This window comes from Lithobates pipiens, unplaced genomic scaffold, assembly GCF_037356315.1.
Source record: "Lithobates pipiens isolate NorthernLeopardFrog02 unplaced genomic scaffold, aLitPip1_a1.2 Scaffold_27, whole genome shotgun sequence".
In the NCBI taxonomy this organism is placed as follows: Eukaryota; Metazoa; Chordata; class Amphibia; order Anura; family Ranidae; genus Lithobates; species Lithobates pipiens.
Genome location: NW_027507788.1, coordinates 231565488 through 231588782, shown reverse-complemented (window position 1 = coordinate 231588782; position 23295 = coordinate 231565488). Strand labels below are relative to the sequence as shown.

Here is a 23295-nt window from a genome sequence, read left to right as displayed (position 1 = left end):
GCACTGTCCATGGAGGGCGAGCCGGCGGCATTATCTGCACTGCCCATGGGGGGGGGGGCATTATCCACACTGCCCATGGGGAGGTGGCATTGGGGGCACTGAACCAATTGGCACCTTTGTTTTGTTTTTTGTGGGTTTACAACCACTTTAAATATTGCTTATAAATGTGTGTTTATTAGGATTGTACAATAAGTACATGGGTTGTGTGTATGTCAGGGGTTGACAAATTTGCTTTGAATTTAGGAGCCAGTTTTTGTTTTTTTAGAGTGGTATGGATTGTCAGCTCCTGGGGTAAGGCCACTCATTTTCACCCCCTATCCCTAACTCACAATGGAGCACCCAGTCAATAACTCCATTGAAACGCTGGTACATCAGGGTTATGGGCTGACCAGAAAGAGAGTAAGGCTGGCAACAGATGGAACTGGCTGGCATTGGCAGGTGACACTGGTTTGGAACTGGCAGGTGACACTGGTTTGGAACTGGCAGGTGGCACTGGTTTGGAAGTGGCAGGTGGCCCTGGTTGGCGGTGGCAGATGGCACTGATTGGTGGTGGCACTGGTTGGTGTTGGCAGGTGGCACTGGTTGGCGGTGGCACTAGTTGCCACTGATTGGCGGTGGCACTGATTGGTAGTGGCAGGTGGCGCTGATTGGCGGTGGCAGGTGGCACTGGCAGGCACGTGGAACTGCCAGATGGCATTGGCAGGTGACACTGGTTGGCATTGGCAGGTGACACTGGTTTGGAACTGGTAGGTGGCACTGATTGGCGGTGACACTGGTTGGTGGTAGCAGGTGGCACTGGTTGGTGGATGCAGGTGGTATTGAGTGGCGGTGGCACTGGTTGGCACTAGCAGGTGACACTGATTGGCGATGGCACTGGCAGATGCCACTCGTTTGGAACTGGTAGGTGGCACTGATTGGCCGTGGCACTGGTTGGTGGCTGCAGGTGACACTGATTGGCGATGGCACTGGCAGATGCCACTGGTTGGCGCTGGCAGGTGGCACTGGCAGGTTTCACACGGAGCACTCTGTTACTGAAATGTAACAGAGGAGCTGTCAGAATTGAGCTTAAAGCGGAGCTCCACCCTAAAGTGGACCTTCTGCTCATCGGAACCCTCCCCCCCTCCGGCGCCACAATTGGCACCTTTCAGGGGGGAGGGGGTGCAGGTACCTGTACAGTACAGGTATCTGCACCCACTTCCTGCGTAGATTCTGCAGAATCCATGCACCTTTCCGAAGGTCCCCCGCTGCCTGCTGGGAAACACACGGATCCCAGAGACAGCGGGGACCATCCTTATTGCGCAGCGCGACTCGCGCATGCGCAGTAGGGAACCGGGAAATGAAGCCGAAAGGCTCCACTTCCTGATTCCCATACCCAAGATGGCGGCGGCAGCACCCGAGAGACGATCGAGAGATCAGCTTCGGGTGCCGACATCGCGGGCGCGCTGGGCGGGTAAGTGTCATTATTGTAAAAGTCAGCAGCTGCAGTATTTGTAGCTGCTGACTTTAAAAAAAAAAATGGCGGACTCCCGCTTTAATGTCGGAATGGGCGGGACTCGGCCGGGGTGTGAAGCTGACAAGTAACAGAGAGGCGGTGTAGTGTCATATTTTGCTCCCTGAACATTGAAGCTCGGGGATAGGGATGAGGACACTGAACATTGAAGCTCGGGGATAGGGATGAGGACACTGAACATTGAAGCTCGGGGATAAGGATGAGGACACTAAACATTGAAGCAGGGGGATAGGGATGAGGACACTGAACATTGAAGCTTGGGGATAGGGATGAGGACACTGAACATTGAAGCTCGGGGATAGGGATGAGGACACTGAACATTGAAGCTCGGGGATAGGGATGAGGACACTGAACATTGAAGCTCGGGGATAAGGATGAGGACACTGAACATTGAAGCTCGGGGATAAGGATGAGGACACTAAACATTGAAGCAGGGGGATAGGGATGAGGACACTGAACATTGAAGCTTGGGGATAGGGATGAGGACACTGAACATTGAAGCTCGGGGATAGGGATGAGGACACTGAACATTGAAGCCTGGGGATAGGGATGAGGACACTGAACATTGAAGCTCGGGGATAGGGATGAGGACACTGAACATTGAAGCCCGGGGATAGGGATAAGGACACTGAACATTGAAGCTCGGGGATAAGGATGAGGACACTGAACATTGAAGCTCGGGGATAGGGATGAGGACACTGAACATTGAAGCCTGGGGATAGGGATGAGGACACTGAACATTGAAGCTCGGGGATAGGGATAAGGACACTGAACATTGAAGCTCGGGGATAAGGATGAGGACACTGAACATTGAAGCCCGGGGATAGGGATAAGGACACTGAACATTGAAGCTCGGGGATAAGGATGAGGACACTGAACATTGAAGCTTGGGGATAGGGATGAGGACACTGAACATTGAAGCTCGGGGATAAGGATGAGGACACTGAACATTGAAGCTCGGGGATAGGGATGAGGACACTGAACATTGAAGCTCGGGGATAGGGATGAGGACACTGAACATTGAAGCTCGGGGATAGGGATGAGGACACTGAACATTGAAGCTCGGGGATAGGGATGAGGACACTGAACATTGAAGCATGTAGCTCAGGATAGGCACTACAAGTCCCAGCAATGCAAAACCTACTAGGTAACAAGGGAAGTATTAGTGTTGTGACGCACGGCCCAGTGTTTGTGTTGTGTGTTACGTCACTTCCGTAACATTATGTGATGGTTTCGCTGAACTGTATTGCCGAAACTATGTTGGAACGCACGGCGCGAGTGTTTGGAACGCATCGCGCATGCGCAGTACGCAATTTCTGGCGGCAACGTCACTTCCGCAGCATCCTGTGATAGGCAGCAAAATGTGACACTACACTGCACGTAGCTCAGCATAGGCACTACAAGTCCCAGCACTCCATAACCTAAGACGGCACGTAGCTCAGCATAGGCACTACAAGTCCCAGCACTCCATAACCTAAGACCGCATGTAGCTCAGCATAGGCACTACAAGTCCCAGCACTCCATAACCTAACACCACGCGTAGCTCAGCATGGTTATTTAAAAACTGATAGGAGGTAACAAGGGAAGTATTGGTGTTGTAACGCCCAGTGTTTGTGTCACTTCCGTAACATTCTGTGATGCTTTTGCTTAAAGAGGAGCTGCACAAAAAAAAAAAATATTAAAAGCCAGCAGCTACTAATATTGCAGCTGCTGACTTTTAATAATATCGCACTTACCTGTCCCAGGTTCCAGCGATGTCGGCGGCAGATGACGAGCGATCGCTCGTCTCGCTGCAGCCACCGCCGCCATCCTCTGTCAGGGAATCGGGAAGTGAAGCAAGAGGGCTTCACTGCCCGGTTCCCTACTGCGCATGCGCGAGTCGCGCTGCGCTGGTTCCCCGCTGTGTCTCTGGGAACTGTGTGTTTCCCAGAACACAACGGGGGGCGGAGCCATGCGGCGGTGGGCGGAGCCATGTGGCGGTCTGGCCGGAAGTGGGTGCAGTTACCTGGATTATCCAGGTAACTGCACCCCCCTCCCCCCCGAAAGGTGCCGATTGTGGCACCGGAGGGGGGGAGGGATAATACTAGCGGAACTTCCCCTTTAGGGTGAAGAACCGCTTTAACTGTATTGCCGAACATATGTTGGAACGCACGGCGATAGCGTTTGGAACGCACGGCGCATGCGCAGTACGCAATTTCTGGCGGAGACGTCACTTCCACAGCATCCTGTGATAGGCAGCATAATGTGACACTACACCGAAACTATGTTGGAACGCACGGCGCGAGTGTTTGGAACGCTTTGCGCATGCGCAGTACGCAATTTCTGGCGGCAACGTCACTTCCGTAGCATTCTGATATAGATAGCACAATATGACACTACACCGGATATGTCAGATTTGAGCTTGAGTCGAGGTGGGCGGGCCCCGCTCGGGGTGGGAGGGTCCCGGTCGGGTGGGCGGGACTCAGCAGCTATCAAACATTGGCCAACGATTGGGCTGCTTAAGAAAAGAGGCGCAGCCACATACACGTAGCGTCCCGCCCAGATTCCATTGGCTGCTGTTTGATAGCTGCTAGGTCCCGCCCACACCGGCTGGGTCCCGCCCACCCCGAACGGTTCCCTCCCACCCCGGCCGGTTGCCTCCCACACCGACATAAAGCTGAAATCTCTCCTTTGCTTGTCAGTGTCACACACAGTGCGCAGCCGCAGAGTGTGGAGGAGGGGGGAGGGGGGCAGTCATTGTTAATAGTGATAGTGAGTGGGCTGGTGGCAGCTTAGGCGCCAGGTTGCGATTTCTGGTGGCATTGGTGACCTGGCGCCTGGGGTTTGTGGAGCCCTGGTGTATGTCTTGTGTTGATTGTAACTAAAAAATTTCATAAAAAAGGACTTGATTTAAAAAATATAAAAAAAAAACATATGTACCTATGGGAATGTGACCCCAAAACATTTTTTGAAAAAAAAAAAAAAATTATGAAAAAAAAATTTTTTTTGAAAAAAAAAAAAATTATGAAAAAAATAATATACTTTGAAAAAAAATTGTGAAAAAAAAATTTTTGGGAAAAAAAAAAAAAATTTTGCAAAAAAATCCTTGAAAAAAACCACTTACCAATCTCAGTGTCTGTATTCCGGCGATGTCTATTGACTTTACCGAAACATCCAACGACGGCTCTGAAACAGCCGCGCACAAACGCTCGGGTCCTCTTCAGCTTGGAGGGCTTTTTGGTTGGGGTATCTGCAAGCTGTTCATTAATACCTCCTACCATGGCCCTTCCTTTGCTGGGTTTCTCTTTGATGTTTTTCAGAGAAAGAATCTGATTACATTTAAATCGGTTCATTATTAAGAATAAAGAAACTCGCTTTAAATGTATGACAATAGATATTGCAATGAAATTGAATTGACCGAAATCAAATCCAATAATATCACAAGGTATCTCTCAGGAGAGCAGAAGCCAACCTCACTGCTCAGAGATCAGTCAGCTTCTGATGACTTCTGTGCCAGCGTCTGAATATATAGGGGAGACTCAGCTTAAGGCTCAGCCAATGAAATCACAGCGACTTTGGCTCAGCCAATCACAGTGACTTTGGCTCAGCCAATCACAGTGACTTTGGCTCAGCCAATCACAGTGACTTTGGCTCAGCCAATGAAATCACAGAGCAGTCATGTGACTTTTTTTTTTTTTGAAAAATTAACTGACGATTTTTCTTAAAGGAGCCAGTATACGGATGTAATAGGGATATACGGCTCCTGGAAGAACATGTTATTGTGAATGAGATTTAACCCTTACAGTCCCATGGCTGAAATAAAGATCTCTATTCTTATAACATTGTGAATGGAGCCTTAGAAATCCTCTCCGCACATCAAATCTTTTCATTTCTTTTATTTTATCATTATTACACACCAATTATTTCTCCATGGTGGGGGAGGGGTGATGAGCCTCACGCTGCTCCCCGGGGCCGCCCACCGTGTGAAGATCCGTACCGCGCTCTACCAACCAATCACAATTGATAACGGAAGTGACGTTCAGTCGCCGCCATCTTACTATACCCCACACTCCTCTATAGTAAGCATACACTGAGAAGGCGGACATCTTGTTACACCCACCGGAGTTTGATGCATAAATAGAGTATTTAGAAATCGGAATGTTTGGATGTTTCATTTTAAAAGCCGCGGCAAACCTGCCCACCTCACACGTTTGCTAATGTGACAGAAAACTCTGAGTTCAGTCCGTGGGATTTCACCATATAACCTCAGATTTTGTGTTTTATAAAAAGTGTAAAATGCAAAACTCCGGCGGGTGTAACAAGATGTCCGCCTTCCCCCCCCCCTTCTCGGTCTATCCTCACAGTGGAGGAGTGTGGGGTGTAGCAAGATGGCGGCAACGGATCGTCACTTCCGTTACTAATTGTGAAGGTGCCCGGTATTGGGGGGGTGGCAGGAAGGAGGTGAAAGTGCCTGGTATTGGGGGGGTGGCAGGAAGGGGGTGAAGGTACCCGGTATTGGAGGAGGGCAGGAAGGGGGTGAAGGTACCCGGTATTGGAGGAGGGCAGGAAGGGGGGGAAGGTTCCCGGTATTGGGGAGGGCAGGAAGGGTGTGAAAGTGCCCGGTATTGGGGGATGGCAGGAAGGGGGTGAAGGTGCCGGTATTGGGGGGATGGCAGGAAGGGGGTGAAGGTGCCCGGTATTGGGGGAGGGCAGGAAGGGGGGGAAAAGTGCTTGGTATTGGGGGATGGCAGGAAAGGGGTGAAGGTTCCCGGTATTGGGGGAGGGCAGGAAGGGGGTGAAGGTGCTGGTATTGGGGGATGGCAGGAAGGGGGTGAAGGTTCCCGGTATTGGGGAGGGCAGGAAGGGTGTGAAAGTGCCCGGTATTGGGGGATGGCAGGAAGGGGGTGAAAGTGCCCGGTATTGGGGGATGGCAGGAAGGGGGTGAAGGTGCCCAGTATTGGGGGGGTGGCAGGAAGGGGGTGAAGGTGTCGGTATTGGGGGAGGGCAGGAAGGGGGGGAAAGTGCTTGGTATGGGGGGGTAGCTGGAAGGGGGTGAAGGTGCCCGGTATTGGGGGGCAGGAATGGTTTCAGTTTCTTGCCTAGGCCAATGATGTATATTTGAGGGGTCTTCAGGAGGGAAGAAGGGGGAGGGGGGTCTCAGCTAAGCACACTCTCCTGCATGCATGCTTGAGCTAAGGGCAGATGGATTCAAGGAAGTAAATGCTACATGAATCATCTGCCCTTACTCAAGATGGCCATGGCCAGGAATATTCGGGGGGGGGGGGGGTGGGCTTTAAAGTGATTTCTCCACAAAATAAAGCATGGAGACATGGATGGATGGGGGGAGTTTGCTTTGCGGTGCTCGGACACAACAAAGATCCGCTTTAACCACGTGCGCACCGGAAGGTTTTCCCCCGTCTTGACCAGTGTATTTTTTGCCATTCAGCACTGCACTACTTTAACTGGTCTTTGCTCGGTCATGTGACACTGTACCCTAATAAATTGTCTTTTTTACACTAATGCCTTTCTTTTGTTGGTATTTGATCACCTCTGGATTCTTTATTTTTTGAGATATAAATGAAAAAAGGTGGAACATTTTCAGGATTTCTACATCGGCAGGCACACTTGGATGGAGGGAAGCCACGCCTTCTGACATTTGGGGCCACACCTCCTGACCTTTAAGGGGTCCCTATCCCTAACTCCTGACCTTAACCTTCAAGGGAAAACCCTAATCCTAATCCCTAACCCTAAACTCAAGCGTCTCTTCTCCAGGGAGAATACGTTTAATGCTTACAGCCATTCCTCGCAGCTGAGGTCTCCCCCTCCCCCATAGCTGAGGTCCTCCCCTCCCCCATAGCTGAGGTCCTCCCCTCCCCCATAGCTGAGGTCCTCCCCTCCCCCATAGCTGAGGTCCTCCCCTCCCCCATAGCTGAGGTCCTTCCATCCCCCATAACTGAGGTCCTTCCATCCCCCATAACTGAGGTCCTTCCATCCCCCATAACTGAGGTCCCCCCCTCCCCCATAGCTGAGGTCCTCCCGTCCCCCATAGCTGAGGTCCTCCCGTCCCCCATAGCTGAGGTCCTCCCCTGCCCCATAACTGAGGTCCTCCCCTCCCCCATAGCTGAGGGCTTCCATCCCCCATAGCTGAGGGCTTCCATCCCCCATAGCTGAGGTCTTCCATCCCCCATAGCTGAGGTCCTCCCCTCCCCCATAGCTGAGATCCTCCCCTCCCCCATAACTGAGATCCTCCCCTCCCCCATAGCTAAGGTCTTCCATCCCCCATAACTGCGGTCTTCCATCCCCCATAGCTGAGGTCTTCCCCTCCCCCATAGCTGAGGTCCTCCCCTCCCCCATAACTGAGGTCCTCCCCCCCCCCATAACTGAGATCCTCCCCCCCCCATAACTGAGATCCTCCCCTCCCCCATAACTGAGGTCCTCCCCTCCCCCGTAGCTGAGATCCTCCCCTCCCCCATAACTGCGGTCTTCCATCCCCATAGCTGAGATCCTCCCCTCCCCCATAGCTGAGGTCTTCCCTCCCCCATAGCTGAGATCCTCCCCTCCCCCATAACTGCGGTCTTCCATCCCCCATAACTGCGGTCTTCCATCCCCCATAGCTGAGGTCCTCCCCTCCCCCATAGCTGAGATCCTCCAGTCCCCTTTTTAGTCCCCTTGCTGCTCTTCTCTGGCCTCTCTCCAGTTCCAGCACATCCTTCCTGAGGACTGGTGACAAGACCTAGATGGCGTACTCCAGATATTATTAAGTGCCGTGCAAACTGTTGGCGCTATATAAATCCCGTATCACATGACTAATAATAATACAATCAAAGGAGCTTGAGAACGACACATTTTTATAGCGGTTGCAGCTTCTGTCACCAATCACATTACACAATGATCATTAGAGACACCTCTTATGCTTTCAAGGTGAGTCCCAATTTATCAGTTCTAATACATAAGAGTGGAGTTTTGGATGTAGCTGGACTACTAGTTGTAAATGTTGCAAAGGGGTGTATTTACCAAACATTCGCATGTGCTGAGCAATATTCTCTGCAATTTGAGTGCGTGACTACGGAACATATTGCATTGCGGCCACTAGATGGCGCAGAGGAGGTCACTTTATATTTATGATAATCATCTCCCTCTAGTGGCCATAAGGCAGTATTTTCTGCATTTACACATTAGAAGTGCGGGGAATACAGCCTGGAAACATCTACATAGTAGGTGAGGTTAAAAAAAAAGTCCATCTATTCCAACCCACGTGATTTGATTTTGCCCATTCACAAGAAAACGCAGTTTCAAAAGAATAAGCTCCTCGTTCTGGTCAGTGAGAAAGCCATAAACTCCTTTCATGGTGTCCCGCGGGTGTCTGGTGCGTCTCCTCACATCACCGAAACCAAATGAGTCCAAACTACAAGCAGCTGTTTGCAGGTTTTTGGCCATCGGCAGTGCGGTGAATGGACATCATGGCTTCCATGGCGTAGCACTCGGGACCCAACCAGACAGGTTATAGTGAGAAGGGACTAAAGGAACCAAATCCAAGAATATCCGTACAATGCACGGGGAGCCATCTTTAACCACTTGCTTACTGGCCACTTAAACCCCCCTCCTGCCCACACCAATTTTCAGCTTTCAGCGCTGATGCACTTTGAATGACAAGTACGCGGGCATACAACACTGTACCCAAATGAAATTTTTATCATTTTTTTCCACAAATAGAGCTTTCTTTTGGTGGTATTTAGTTACAGCTCGGAGTTTTATTTTTTGCTAAACAAACAAAAAAAGATGCAAAAAAAAAAAAATCATGTTTAATAGTTTGTTATAAAATTTTGCAAACAGGTCATTTTTCTCCTTCATTGAAGTGCGCTGATGAGACGGCACTGATAGGCTGCACTGGCGGGCACTGATAGGCTGCACTGGCGGGCACTGATAGGCTGCACTGGCGGGCACTGATAGGCTGCACTGGCGGGCACTGATAGGCTGCACTGGTGGGCACTGATAGGCTGCACTGGTGGACACTGATAGGCATAGTTAAGGCGGCACTAATAGGCACAGATAAGGTGGCACCGATGGGCACAGATAAGGCGGCACTGATGGGCACAGATAAGATGGCACGGATGGGTGGCACTAAGGGGCACTGATAGGTACCACTGATAGATGGGACTGATGGGCACTGATAGGTGGCTCTGATAGGTGGCACTGCTGGGCACTGATGGGCGGCACTGCTGGGCACTGGTAGATGACACTGATGGGCACAGATATGTGGCACTGGGGTGCAGCACCTTTGTTGAGGCAGATTGTGGGCACTGCTGGGTGGCACTGTGGGCACTGCTGGGTGGCACTGACAGGGGGGGACACATTGTTTTATTCATGTGGCACTGGCAGGGGGCAGGTGGGCACTGGCAGGGCTGGCCGTGATCGAGACTGATGTCCCGATCATGGGCGCCGGTGATCGGCAGATTACCGGCTCCATTGTATCACATGATCAGCTGTCATTGGCTGTCAGCTGATCACATGGTAAGGGGTCCGGATCGACCCCTTGCTCGGATCGGTGATCAGGCGAGTCTCATAGACTCGCCGATCACAGAGCGCCCCTCAGGGGGCACGCAGGCCGCTCGTGCACGGGACGACGTCAATAGACGTAGTCCAGGAAAAGGAGATCCGCGCTGTAGCCGTCATTCGTCTATAGCGCGGGTCTCAAGTGGTTAATATTAGACTATATAATGAGATCTCTTTAGCCTATTCTCACCATAGTCTGTGGTTTTACCGTCTCTTTACCATACTGAGAACTAAGCTGGAGGGTTTCACAAGCTTCCATAAAGCATCTTGAGATTGAGGTCCAGCCTTGGTATCTCACGGCTCGTACTTCATTACCACAAATGTTCATCACTCTGAAGAACGTGTCACATCCATGCTGGATCCAGAGGTCCGTTCACCAACCGCTGTCCCATGAACTGTCTCTAGGCCCGCCGGGGGCAGGTTACATGTGCTGAGTAGGGGGTTGGGAACAGCTGAGCTAAACGGAGAAGAAGGAAGATAAGTCAACGGGACAAGTTGGGTTAATAAAAGATGGCGGTAGACGGACTTCCTCTACTGCAACACACTCTTATGGAAACATAATGGGGCCCGGGCTTGTATGTCCTCCATGTTACTGGCCTCCAGAGAGAAAACTATTGTCATGCAGGAGTATTAAGCTAAGGAGCTGTCCTGCCACTCAATAGTTCTTGTCCTATCCCTTGTACAAGGACCTTGTGAAGGATAACACTGAGGAAATAAGGCAGCTGCTGTCTTGTTTTCTTCGTACTTCTAAAGCCCTTGTACACACGGTCGGAGAATCCGTCGGAATGTGTCCTATCGGACCGTGTCGTCGGATAATCCGACTGTGTGTGGTCTTCCATCGGAATATCCGACAGACCAACTTTTCCAACTTGACGGTAAAATTTTCCGACAAAATGCTCCAATCGGACATACTCCGATCATGTGTAGCCTACTCCGATCGGACAAAGTGCCACGCATGCTCAGATCAAATTCCTAGACCAAAGCTATTGGCTACTAGCCTGAACGTAGTCCCGTCCTAACGAAATTACGTCATCACGTTCTGTACAATCGGATTTTCCGACAACTTAGTCCGACCGTGTGTATGCAACATCACTTCCGGACCTCGTCCGGAATTAATCCGTCGGATTTGGTTGTCGGAATCTCCAACCGTGTGCACAAGAGCTGATATGCCCATTCTCATAGGTGCCCTTTAACCTGTAGCCCCCCCCCCCCCCAAATAACACAAATGTGTGTCAGCAAAAGGGGCGGGCATTAATGCCCACACACCACGCACGCGCGTCACTGGGCGTGAAACGTTTCTGTGCTGAGAGTGCGCTCACCAGCACAAACACGGCTCCCAGTCCCCACTAATTTATCAGTAGCCAAACGGACTGATCATGTGACCATCGTGACAGCCAATCACAGTGCTTAGATGATCACCAATCCTTTCAGAAGCCCAGGGGGTGGGAAGGGACTCCGGAGTGGGTGAGAAGGGACTCCGGAGTGGGTGAGAAGGGACTCCGGAGCGGGTGGGAAGGGACACCGGAGTGGGTGAGAAAGGACACTGGAGTGGGTGGGAAGGGACACCGGAGTGGGTGGGAAGGGACACCGGAGTGGGTGGGAAGGGACACCGGAGTGGGTGGGAAGGGACACCGGAGTGGGTGAGAAAGGACACCGGAGTGGGTGGGAAGGGACACCGGAGTGGGTGGGAAGGGACACCGGAGTGGGTGGGAAGGGGTTCTAGCAGGTATGGAGGGCAGAAGCTTTCGTTCCCATCTGCTATGGCCAAATGCCGCCCATTCAGAATGTGCCAATCTCCACCACTTCTCTTACCACTGACCCCTCTGACCTCCGGCACATTCTTACTGGCTAAGAAAGCATCCCAAAATATTGCTGGGCCAATAGGAGTGTGCGGGGGAAGGAGGGAGCAGGCTACTCACGGTGCCTATTCAGGACCGCTGACCTTTGGCCATGGTGTCGGGACCCCCTGGGTGTCATGAATGGAAGGAAATGACTAAAGTCCAACTGAACTTTCGCTTTCAGTCAACTAAATACATTCTGGAGACATCAAGACAAAAAAGATGTCCAAAGCCTTTCAGGTGTCCAAAGCAGAGAAGGACCTTTGCTCTGTGTGTGGAAGCAGCGGCCTCTCTGCAGATACACCTCCTGCTGAGTGGGAACACTCGGGGGTAGGGCTATGGAAAGGCAGGCTGGAGATCCAATGTCTATCTGTGGATTCAGTCCTTGGTTCATGGAAGATGTTCGGATTTTCTTACCTGAACTCTCAGGAAGAGGTTTCTGGAGAGAAAGAGAAAAGGGAAAAGATTTTAGCAAATTGTTTGTTATTCCGAGTTTCTAAGAATTCTATTTTTAGACATTGCACTGAAAATGTACGGAAATAACAGTTATTGGTTATCACTGAAATCTCCACCTTAAAGTGGACCTTCCGCTCATTGGAACCCTCCCCCCCTCCGGCGCCACAATTGGCACCTTTCAGGGGGGAGGGGGGTGCAGGTACCTGTACAGTACAGGTATCTGCACCCACTTCCAGCGTAGATTCTGCAGAAGCCACGCCCCTTTCCGCAGAATCTACGCCCCTTTCCGAAGGTCCCCCGCTGCCTGCTGGGGAACACACGGATCCCAGAGACAGCGGGGACCATCCTTATTGCGCAGCGCAACTCACGCATGCGCAGTAGGGAACCGGGAAATGAAGCCGAAAGGCTTCACTTCTTGATTTCCATACCCAAGATGGCGGCGGCAGCACCCGAGAGACGATCGAGAGATCGGCTTCGGGTTACGACATCGCGGGCGCGCTGGGCGGGTAAGTGTCATTATTAAGTCAGAAGCTGCAGTATTTGTAGCTGCTGGCTTTTAAAAAAAAAAAAAACGGCGGACTGCCGCTTTAAAGAGCCAATCAGCGGACAATTCCTTTCACCGAACTCCCATCACACGATATGAGCATTTATTGTATGTCATGTTATTCAGCTGCCCCGACATTGTGTCTGCGTGCCGCCATCTTTGATGTCACAACTGTCCTTCAGGTAACACCCCATAGGATTCCTCTTCAGTCCCCCCCGGCAAGATTATATAAGGAGGTGAAGGGAGATAGGAAGGAGCTGGGCCAGCACAGACAGTAATTGGACATTCCCAGAAGAGGAGAGAATTATGAAGAAGAGAGAGGACTGTGCTAGGGAAATGACTGGAGAAGATATATATATATTGTACAGGACGCCAAGGTTGGGTCCTGGATGGGTGATGTAGCACCAGTATTCGGATTGTGGTCCCTTTCAGGGAGTCACGGTAGACTTCAGGGGGTCACCCAGAATGGGTGAGGAATTCCGGGTGTAGTCATCAGGAGAGGACTGACTCGCGGTCCTCTCTATATTAAGAGAAAGTTCGTTGGGACCCGGAATTTGGGGGGCTCTGAAGTGATATTCGGGTGGGAAAGAGCCTCCCTCCCTGACCACAGGGATTCAGCACACAGGGGGTTAAAGGCCTCCAGGAAAACAGCTCATAAAAGACAGGAAGTAGTGAAAAAAGACACAAGTCCATCCAGTTCAACCAAAAAAAAAAAATTATATATATATATAATAAATATCATACCAGCCCATATACCCAATTCTATACCCACAGGTGATCCAGAGGAAGGCAAAAAACCCCAGCAGAGCCATGATCCAATATACTACAGAACGGGAAAAAATTCCTTCCTGATCCCCCGAGAGGCCATCAGATTTTCCCCGGATCAACTTTACCTATAAATGTCACCCCATTATATTCTGTACACTTAGGAAATAATCCCGACCTTTCTTATAGCAATCCACTGAGCCGGCCAGATCCACCTCTGCAGGGAGTCTATTCCATATTTTCACAGCTCTTACTGTGAAGAAACCTTTCCGTATTTGGAGATGAAATCTCTTCTCCTCTATACGTAAAGAGTCCTCCTTGTCCTCTGTGATGACTGTAAAGTGAATAACTCGACACCAAGTTCCCTATACGGACCCCTTATATATTATACATGGTGATCATATCCCCCTTAATCTCCTCTTATCAAGAGAATAAATTCAGTTCCTCTAATCTCTCCTCATAGCTGAGCTCCTCCATCCCTCTTATCAGTTTGGTTGCTCTTCTCTGCACTTTCTCCAGTTCCCCGATATCCTTTCTGAGAACTGGAGCCCAAAACTGAACGGCATATTCCAGATGAGGTCTTACATGAGGTGATGGTGGAGGTGATGGTGGAGGTGATGGTGATGGTGGAGGTGGAGGTGATGGTGGAGGTGGAGGTGATGGTGGAGGTGAAGGTGATGGTGGAGGTGATGGTGAAGGTGGAGGTGGAGCTGGAGGTGATGGTGGAGGTGATGGTGGAGGTGGAGGTGATGGTGGAGGTGATGGTGGAGCTGGAGGTGATGGTGGAGCTGGAGGTGATGGTGGAGGGGATGGTGGAGGTGGAGGTGATGGTGGAGAGGATAATGGAGGTGATGGTGGAGGTGAAGGTGGAGGTGGAGCTGGAGGTGATGGTGGAGGTGAAGGTGGAGGGGATGGTGGAGGTGAAGGTGATGGTGGAGGTGGAGGGGATGGTGGAGGTGCAGGGGATGGTGGAGGTGGAGGGGATGGTGGAGGTGGAGGTGATGGTGGAGGGAATGGTGGAGGTGGAGGTGATGGTGGAGGTGAAGGTGGAGCTGGAGGTGATGGTGGAGGTGAAGGGGATGCTGGAGGGAATGGTGGAGGTGGAGGTGATGGTGGAGGTGATGGTGAAGGTGGAGGTGATGGTGGAGGTGGAGGTGATGGTGGAGAGGATAATGGAGGTGATAATGGAGGTGAAGGTGGAGGTGAAGGTGGAGGTGATGGTGGAGGTGATGGTGGAGGTGAAGGTGATGGTGGAGGTGAAGGTGGAGGTGCAGGGGATGGTGGAGGTGATGGTGGAGGTGATGGTGGAGGTGAAGGTGATGGTGGAGGTGAAGGTGGAGGGGATGGTGGAGGTGATGGTGGAGCTGGAGGTGATGCTGGAGGGGATGGTGGAGGTGGAGGTGATGGTGGAGGGGATGGTGGAGGGAATGGTGGAGGTGGAGGTGATGGTGGAGGTGAAGGTGATGGTGATGGTGGAGGTGAAGGTGGAGGGGATGCTGGAGGGAATGGTGGAGGTGGAGGTGATGGTGGAGGTGGAGCTGGAGGTGATGGTGGAGGTGGAGCTGGAGGTGGAGCTGGAGGTGATGGTGGAGGTGATGGTGATGGTGGAGGTGATGGTGGAGGTGATGGTGGAGGTGATGGTGATGGTGGAGGTGATGGTGGAGGTGATGGTGATGGCGGAGGTGGAGGTGATGGTGAAGGTGGAGCTGGAGGTGATGGTGGAGGTGAAGGTGAAGGTGATGGTGGAGGTGATGGTGGAGGTGATGGTGGAGGTGAAGGTGGAGGGGATGGTGGAGGTGATGGTGGAGGTGATGGTGGAGGTGGAGGTGATGGTGGAGCTGGAGGTGATGGTGGAGGTGGAGCTGGAGGTGATGGTGGAGGTGAAGGTGGAGGGGATGGTGGAGGTGAAGGTGGAGGTGGAGGGGATGGTGGAGGTGATGGTGGAGCTGGAGGTGATGCTGGAGGGGATGGTGGAGGTGGAGGTGATGGTGGAGGTGATGGTGGAGGTGAAGGTGGAGCTGGAGGTGATGGTGGAGGTGATGGTGGAGGTGATGGTGGAGGTGATGGTGGAGGTGATGGTGGAGGTGAAGGTGGAGGGGATGGTGGAGGGGATGCTGGAGGGAATGGTGGAGGTGGAGGTGATGGTGGAGGTGATGGTGGAGGTGGAGCTGGAGGTGATGGTGGAGGTGATGGTGGAGCTGGAGGTGATGGTGGAGGTGATGGTGGAGGTGGAGCTGGAGGTGATGGTGGAGCTGGAGGTGATGGTGGAGGTGATGGTAGAGGGGATGGTAGAGGGGATGGTGGAGGTGATGGTGGAGGGGATGGTGGAGGTGATGGTGGAGCTGGAGGTGATGGTGGAGGTGATGGTGGAGCTGGAGGTGATGGTGGAGGTGAAGGTGGAGGTGCAGGGGATGGTGGAGGTGATGGTGGAGGTGAAGGTGGAGGGGATGGTGGAGGTGAAGGTGGAGGTGCAGGGGATGGTGGAGGTGAAGGTGGAGGTGCAGGGGATGGTGGAGGTGATGGTGGAGGTGATGGTGGAGGTGATGGTGGAGGTGATGGTGGAGGTGAAGGTGGAGGGGATGGTGGAGGTGATGGTGGAGGTGATGGTGGAGGTGGAGGTGGAGCTGGAGGTGATGGTGGAGGTGAAGGTGGAGGGGATGGTGGAGGTGAAGGTGGAGGGGATGGTGGAGGTGATGGTGGAGCTGGAGGTGATGCTGGAGGGGATGGTGGAGGTGGAGGTGATGGTGGAGGTGATGGTGGAGGTGATGGTGGAGGTGATGGTGGAGGGGATGGTGGAGGGGATGCTGGAGGGAATGGTGGAGGTGGAGGTGATGGTGGAGGTGGAGCTGGAGGTGATGGTGGAGGTGATGGTGGAGCTGGAGGTGATGCTGGAGGTGATGGTGGAGGTGATGGTGGAGGTGGAGCTGGAGGTGATGGTGGAGCTGGAGGTGATGGTGGAGGTGATGGTAGAGGGGATGGTAGAGGGGATGGTGGAGCTGGAGGTGATGGTGGAGGTGATGGTGGAGCTGGAGGTGATGGTGGAGGTGAAGGTGGAGGTGCAGGGGATGGTGGAGGTGATGGTGGAGGTGAAGGTGGAGGGGATGGTGGAGGTGAAGGTGGAGGTGCAGGGGATGGTGGAGGTGATGGTGGAGGTGAAGGTGGAGGTGCAGGGGATGGTGGAGGTGATGGTGGAGGTGAAGGTGGAGGTGATGGTGGAGCTGGAGGTGATGCTGGAGGTGATGGTGGAGGTGATGGTGGAGGTGAAGGTGGAGGGGATGGTGGAGGGAATGGTGGAGGTGATGGTGGAGGTGAAGGTGGAGCTGGAGGTGATGGTGGAGCTGGAGGTGATGGTGGAGGTGAAGGTGGAGCTGGAGGTGATGGTGGAGGTGATGGTGGAGGTGGAGGTGATGGTGGAGGTGATGGTGATGGTGGAGGTGATGGTGAAAGTGGAGCTGGAGGTGATGGTGGAGGTGAAGGTGGAGCTGGAGGTGATGGTGGAGGTGATGGTAGAGGGGATGGTGGAGGTGATGGTAGAGGTGATGGTGGAGGGGATGGTGGAGGGGATGGTGGAGGGGATGGTGGAGGGGATGGTGGAGGGGATGGTGGAGCTGGAGGTGATGGTGGAGGTGATGGTGGAGCTGGAGGTGATGGTGATGGTGGAGGTGATGGTGGAGGTGATGGTGGAGCTGGAGGTGATGGTGGAGGTGAAGGTGGAGGTGGAGGTGATGGTGGAGGTGAAGGTGGAGATGATGGTGGAGGTGAAGGTGGAGGTGAAGGTGGAGCTGGAGGTGATGGTGGAGGTGAAGGTGGAGCTGGAGGTGATGGTGGAGGTGATGGTGGAGCTGGAGGTGATGGTGGAGGTGAAGGTGGAGCTGGAGGTGATGGTGGAGGGGATGGTGGAGGTGATGGTAGAGGTGATGGTGGAGGTGATGGTGGAGCTGGAGGTGATGGTGGAGGTGATGGTGGAGCTGGAGGTGATGGTGGAGGTGATGGTGGAGGTGATGGTGGAGCTGGAGGTGATGGTGGAGGTGATGGTGATGGTGGAGGTGATGGTGATGGTGGAGGTGGAGGTGATGGTGGAGGTGATGGTGGAGGTGAAGGTGGAGGTGGAGGTGATGGTGGAGGTGAAGGTGGAGGTGGAGGTGATGGTGGAGGTGAAGGTGGAGCTGGAGGTGATGGTGGAGGTGATGGTGGAGCTGGAGGTGATGGTGGAGGTGAAGGTGGAGCTGGAGGTGATGGTGGAGGTGAAGGTGGAGCTGGAGGTGATGGTGGAGGGGATGGTGGAGGTGATGGTGGAGGTGATGGTGGAGGTGATGGTGGAGGGGATGGTGGAGCTGGAGGTGATGGTGGAGGTGATGGTGGAGCTGGAGGTGATGGTGGAGGTGATGGTGATGGTGGAGGTGATGGTGATGGTGGAGGTGATGGTGGAGGTGATGGTGGAGGTGATGGTGGAGGTGAAGGTGGAGGTGGAGGTGATGGTGGAGGTGAAGGTGGAGCTGGAGGTGATGGTGGAGGTGAAGGTGGAGCTGGAGGTGATGGTGGAGGTGATGGTGGAGCTGGAGGTGATGGTGGAGGTGAAGGTGGAGCTGGAGGTGATGGTGGAGGTGAAGGTGGAGCTGGAGGTGATGGTGGAGGGGATGGTGGAGGTGATGGTGGAGGTGATGGTGGAGGGGATGGTGGAGCTGGAGGTGATGGTGGAGGTGATGGTGGAGCTGGAGGTGATGGTGGAGGTGATGGTGATGGTGGAGGTGATGGTGATGGTGGAGGTGATGGTGGAGGTGATGGTGGAGCTGGAGGTGATGGTGGAGGTGAAGGTGGAGGTGGAGGTGATGGTGGAGGTGATGGTGGAGGTGAAGGTGGAGGTGATGGTGGAGGTGAAGGTGGAGCTGGAGGTGATGGTGGAGGTGATGGTGGAGGTGATGGTGGAGGTGATGGTGGAGGTGAAGGTGGAGCTGGAGGTGATGGTGGAGGTGAAGGTGGAGCTGGAGGTGATGGTGGAGGTGATGGTGGAGGTGATGGTGGAGGTGAAGGTGGAGCTGGAGGTGATGGTGGAGGTGATGGTGGAGGTGATGGTGGAGGTGATGGTGGAGGTGAAGGTGGAGCTGGAGGTGATGGTGGAGGTGAAGGTGGAGCTGGAGGTGATGGTGGAGGTGATGGTGGAGGTGATGGTGGAGGTGAAGGTGGAGCTGGAGGTGATGGTGGAGGTGAAGGTGGAGCTGGAGGTGATGGTGGAGGTGATGGTGGAGGTGATGGTGGAGGTGAAGGTGGAGCTGGAGGTGATGGTGGAGGTGAAGGTGGAGCTGGAGGTGATGGTGGAGGTGATGGTGGAGGTGATGGTGGAGGTGAAGGTGGAGCTGATGGTGCTGACTGGGGGATCCACTGTTGCCAGTAGGATTCTTTTGTTGCTGGGGGGTCTCTTGCATTTGATAAGGATGTGTTGTTGCTGGGGGAGGGGTCTACTGTTACATTGTAGGTGAGGTTGAAAAAAAAGACAAGTCCAACCTATGTATGTGATTATATGTCAGTATTACATTGTATATCATGTATGTTGTGTGATTACATGTCAGTATTACATTGTATATCATGTATGTTGTGTTCCCTTCAGGTGCTTATCTTATCATTTCTTGAAACTATCGATGTCCCCCGCTGAGACCACCGCCTGTGGAAGGACATTCCACATCCTTGCCGCTCTTACAATAAAGAACCCTCTACGTACTTTAAGGTTAAACCTCTTTTCTTCTAATTTTAATGAGTGGCCACGAGTCTTGTTACACTTCCTTCCACGGAAAAGTTTTCTCCCTATTGTGGGGTCACCAGTCCGGTATTTATAATATTGTGGGGTCACCAGTCCAGTATTTGTATATTGTGGGGTCACCAGTCCGGTATTTATATATTGTGGGGTCACCAGTCCGGTATTTATATATTGTGGGGTCACCAGTCCGGTATATATATTGTGGGGTCACCAGTCTGGTATTTGTATATTGTGGGGTCACCAGTCCGGTATTTATATATTGTGGGGTCACCAGTCCGGTATTTATATATTGTGGGGTCACCAGTCCGGTATTTATATATTGTGGGGTCACCAGTCCGGTATTTATATATTGTGGGGTCACCAGTCCGGTATTTATATATTGTGGGGTCACCAGTCCGGTATTTATATATTGTGAGGTCACCAGTCCGGTATTTATATATTGTGGGGTCACCAGTCCGGTATTTATATATTGTGGGGTCACCAGTCCGGTATTTGTATATTGTGGGGTCACCAGTCCGGTATTTATATATTGTGGGGTCACCAGTCCGGTATTTATATATTGTGGGGTCACCAGTCCGGTATTTGTATATTGTGGGGTCACCAGTCCGGTATTTATATATTGTGGGGTCACCAGTCCGGTATTTATATATTGTGGGGTCACCAGTCCGGTATTTATATATTGTGGGGTCACCAGTCCGGTATTTATATATTGTGGGGTCACCAGTCCGGTATTTATATATTGTGGGGTCACCAGTCCGGTATTTATATATTGTGGGGTCACCAGTCCGGTATTTATATATTGGGGGGTCACCAGTCCGGTATTTATATATTGGGGGGTCACCAGTCTGGTATTTATATATTGTGGGGGTCACCAGTCCGGTATTTATATAATGAAATCATATCCCCTCTCAGGCGTCTCTTCTCCAGAGAGAATAAGTTCAGAGCTCACAACCTTTCCTCATATCTAATATCCTCCAGACCCTTTATCAGCTTTGTTGCCCTTCTTTGTAGTCGCTCCATTTCCAGTACATCCTTCCTGAGGACTGGTGCCCAAAACTGGACAGTATACTCCAGGTGCGGCCGGACCAGAGTCTGTAGAGGGGAGAATTATCATTTATCTCTGGAGTTGATCCTTTTTAATGCCAATATAGTGTATGTATATAGATGTGTATAATGTATATAGTGTATGTATATAATGTATATAGTGTCTGTATATAGTGTATGTATATAGTGTATGTATATAGTGTATGTATATAGTGTATGTATATAATGTATATAGTGTCTGTATATAGTGTCTGTATATAGTGTCTGTATATAGATGTGTATATAGTGTATGTATATAATGTATATAGTGTCTGTATATAGATGTGTATATAGTGTATGTATATAATGTATATAGTGTATGTATATAATGTATATAGTGTATGTATATAATGTATATAGTGTATGTATATAATGTGTATGTATATAGTGTATATAGTGTATGTATATACTGTGTATGTATATAGATGTGTATATAATGTATATAGTGTATGTATATAATGTATATAGTGTATGTATATAGTGTATATAGTGTATGTATATAGTGTATGTATATAATGTATATAGTGTATGTATATAATGTATAGTGTATGTATATAGTGTATGTATATAATGTATATAGTGTATGCATATAGTGTATGTATATAATGTATAGTGTATGTATATAATGTATATAGTGTATGTATATAGTGTATATAGTGTATGTATATAATGTATATAGTGTATGTATATAGTGTATATAGTGTATGTATATAATGTATATAGTGTATGTATATAGTGTATGTATATAGTGTATGTATATAGTGTATATGGGTTTCCCTGCATTGGTGGGAGGCGATAGGGGCACTCAGGTATATTGGGGCTCCGGAGGGCGATTCTCACCTTGATTTTGGCCACACAACCTGGAAAAAAAAAAAGAAGATTTTCAGAGCCGGACACACAATGTACACAGCGATCCTCCCCTCCCCCGACTATCGATCGGCCTTCCTATCGCTTCTTTCCTGACTTTCACATTCTAAAATGACTTCACTTGTTTGGATGTGATTGTCAGCCAAAGTTCCTCCAGAGCCCCAAATATTCTAAGCAAAGGGTCACTTTACTGTTCTTTAACCTTTAGGGGTCTGAATTGTGGGCTAAAAATGTATCCTTGTATCAGTGGGAGAAATAGTGCCCCATCATTGGTATCAGTGGGAGGAATAGTGCCCCATCATTAGTGTCAGTGGGAGGAATAGTGTCCCATCATTGGTATCAGTGGGGGGAATAGTGCCCCATCATTGGTGTCAGTGGGGGGAATAGTGCCCCATCATTGGTGTCAGTGGGGGGAATAGTGCCCCATCATTGGTGTCAGTGGGAGGAATAGTGCCCCATCATCGGTATCAGTGGGAGGAATAGTGCCCCATCATCGGTATCAGTGGGAGGAATAGTGCCCCATCATTGGTGTCAGTGGGAGGAATAGTGCCCCATCATTGGTGTCAGTGGGAGGAATAGTGCCCCATCATTGGTATCAGTGGGAGGAATAGTGCCCCATCATTGGTATCAGTGGGAGGAATAGTGGCCCATCATTGGTGTCAGTGGGAGGAATAGTGCCCCATCATTGGTGTCAGTGAGAGGAATAGTGCCCCATCATTGGTATCAGTGGGAGGAATAGTGCCCCATCATTGGTATCAGTGGGAGGAATAGTGCCCCATCATTGGTATCAGTGGGGGGAATAGTGCCCCATCATTGGTGTCAGTGGGTGGAATAGTGCCCCATCATTGGTGTCAGTGAGAGGAATAGTGCCCCATCATTGGTATCAGTGGGAGGAATAGTGTCCCATCATTGGTGTCAGTGGGAGGAATAGTGTCCCATCATTGGTATCAGTGGGGGGAATAGTGCCCCATCATTGGTGTCAGTGGGGGTAATAGTGTCCCATCATTGGCATCAGTGGGGGGAATAGTGCCCCATCATTGGTGTCAGTGAGAGGAATAGTGCCCCATCATTGGTATCAGTGGGAGGAATAGTGTCCCATCATTGGTGTCAGTGGGAGGAATAGTGCCCCATCATTGGTATCAGTGGGGGGAATAGTGCCCCATCATTGGTATCAGTGGGAGGAATAGTGCCCCATCATTGGTGTCAGTGAGAGGAATAGTGCCCCATCATTGGTGTCAGTGAAAGGAATAGTGCCCCATCATTGGTGTCAGTGGGAGGAATAGTGTCCCATCATTGGTATCAGTGGGGGGAATAGTGCCCCATCATTGGTGTCAGTGGGGGGAATAGTGCCCCATCATTGGTATCAGTGGGAGGAATAGTGCCCCATCATTGGTGTCAGTGGGAGGAATAGTGCCCCATCATCGGTATCAGTGGGAGGAATAGTGCCCCATCATCGGTATCAGTGGGAGGAATAGTGCCCCATCATTGGTGTCAGTGGGAGGAATAGTGCCCCATCATTGGTATCAGTGGGAGGAATAGTGCCCCATCATCGGTATCAGTGGGAGGAATAGTGCCCCATCATTGGTATCAGTGGGAGGAATAGTGCCCCATCATTGGTGTCAGTGGGAGGAATAGTGCCCCATCATTGGTGTCAGTGAGAGGAATAGTGCCCCATCATTGGTATCAGTGGGAGGAATAGTGCCCCATCATTGGTATCAGTGGGGGGAATAGTGCCCCATCATTGGTGTCAGTGAGAGGAATAGTGCCCCATCATTGGTATCAGTGGGAGGAATAGTGCCCCATCATTGGTATCAGTGGGAGGAATAGTGCCCCATCATTGGTGTCAATGGGAGGAATAGTGCCCCATCATTGGTGTCAGTGGGTGGAATAGTGCCCCATCATTGGTGTCAGTGGGAGGAATAGTGCCCCATCATTGGTATCAGTGGAG

The 23295-nt window shown here is 51.3% G+C and overlaps 2 long non-coding RNA genes across 5 annotated transcripts in view; one reads left to right on the top strand and one right to left on the bottom strand.

The window, feature by feature from the left end:
- LOC143934632 (uncharacterized) overlaps positions 1 to 19596 on the top strand; it is a 55989-nt gene extending 36393 nt beyond the window's left edge. Inside the window, exon 3 of the long non-coding RNA XR_013263317.1 lies at positions 19251 to 19596. This is a non-coding gene — a long non-coding RNA (uncharacterized LOC143934632). The remainder of the gene's footprint in view (positions 1 to 19250) is intronic.
- The window catches only part of LOC143934631 (uncharacterized), a 49974-nt gene continuing 34999 nt past the window's right edge, over positions 8321 to 23295 (bottom strand). The window contains exons 3-6 of one of the 4 annotated variants that reach the window (XR_013263314.1): positions 21321 to 21340; positions 20350 to 20489; positions 12298 to 12319; positions 8321 to 10499 (exon numbers count right to left, since the gene is read on the bottom strand). This is a non-coding gene — a long non-coding RNA (uncharacterized LOC143934631). The remainder of the gene's footprint in view (positions 10500 to 12297; positions 12320 to 20349; positions 20490 to 21320; positions 21341 to 23295) is intronic. The other 3 variants (XR_013263312.1, XR_013263315.1, XR_013263313.1) reach the window with 3 other exon arrangements.